This window comes from Halyomorpha halys, unplaced genomic scaffold (assembly GCF_000696795.3).
Source record: "Halyomorpha halys isolate HHAL.00 unplaced genomic scaffold, Hhal_1.1 Scaffold178.1, whole genome shotgun sequence".
Taxonomy (NCBI): Eukaryota; Metazoa; Arthropoda; class Insecta; order Hemiptera; family Pentatomidae; genus Halyomorpha; species Halyomorpha halys.
This window is the reverse complement of record NW_027105168.1, coordinates 1,466,963-1,468,400: the sequence shown is the minus strand read 5'-3', so window position 1 is coordinate 1,468,400 and position 1,438 is coordinate 1,466,963. Positions and strand designations below refer to the sequence as shown.

The 1,438-nt window shown below is 26.4% G+C and overlaps 1 long non-coding RNA gene across 1 annotated transcript in view; it reads left to right on the top strand.

Moving 5' to 3' along the window:
- The window catches only part of LOC106679135 (uncharacterized), a 3,787-nt gene extending 2,349 nt beyond the window's left edge, over nt 1-1,438 (top strand). Inside the window, exon 4 of the long non-coding RNA XR_001342906.2 lies at nt 1,246-1,438. This is a non-coding gene — a long non-coding RNA (uncharacterized lncRNA). The remainder of the gene's footprint in view (nt 1-1,245) is intronic.

Here is a 1,438-nt window from a genome sequence, read left to right as displayed (position 1 = left end):
TATACATGACAATGAAGATTGTTCTTTGATTATCAGAAGGGAATTTTAAGATAGATACAGAAGTGCACAATCATTTAGTGTTCCAGTTATTAGTGATAATCAATACATCAATATATTTTTGGGAACATATTCATCTCTTAAATTAATTTTGTTATTATTTTCTTCTTTCGCCTAAGAATTTAAATGTAACTGGAAATATTTTTAATTTACTAATATAATAATAATTTAATAATTAACTTTCTCCAAAAATTATTATGTAAAATAAATCAGTGGTAAATGTTTCTTCTGCAAGAGTGAGAATGTTCGTATTACCTGACATCTATAAATTTTCGAGGAATCAAACAAATCCTTTTTGTATACCAAATTAAAATAAAATAAAAATATAAATAAGTAATAAAACAGCAATTAAGAGGATGATACTTTTAACCAAAAATAAATAAAAACAATTTACAGTCATAAAAATAATATTTAAATGAATATTAACATAGAAATTATAAAGGCATTAGATAACTATCACATGATTTATTATTATTGCTTTTTTAATATAAAAAAGCAGATTGTAGATATCTGAGTAAATGCATCTTTTTATCAACTACTCAGAATTTGATGATAGTTAGTTATTAAACCAAATAATATCAAATAGCTTGTTTTAACACAATTTTGCTCTGTAAAACATTTCATATTTTGAGGTATTTTCCAAGACATTGGACATTTTGGTTTATTTTGCACAATTTGAATTATTTTTACACATCATTGCATGTTTAATGATCAATAATGAAAAAATCATAATAATATAATTTAAATGCCTTTGTTATTTCCTAGGAAAAAGGAAAACAAACTCTAATTTCCTTGAACTCATGAATCAACATCCTGTTAATAAGATATCAATGTACAATTTCCTTAGCTGATCATTTCCTTCTTCAACATAACATTAGTTTTTACTCTTCAATTCTAACCATTCTTTCAAAGAGAAATTTTAGAAAATTGTCTAAAATAAGTGAGTGAATAGAAAAATATGCACAGTTGTTATGATAGTGGAACAGCTTTTTGTATGACCTGGATAAAAATCACTGAAAATAATGGAAAATCCCTAATTGATGCTCCCTTCTTCTACTAGTAAGGAAACGCACCTACTTTATTTGACTAAAATAGTCCTATTTTATCCATAGGAATAAAGTAAAAGCAAAATTAATTAAAGTAACAATTATACCTATTTGGAAAATTATTAATTGACCATCTTTGTAGCTGAGCAAGTTAAAGCGCCAAGTTTAACTGCCTCGTGACTGCAGCGGCGTGGGTTCGAATTTGGCCTGAGGGGATGAATTTTATTTCTGTGGTGGACCCATGAAATGAAAACTTGACTCCCTACTAGAGGAAGAAATTAAAGAAATCATTACTGTTCTTGTTTAAATATGCATTTTCAAAAACTTGTTTTATC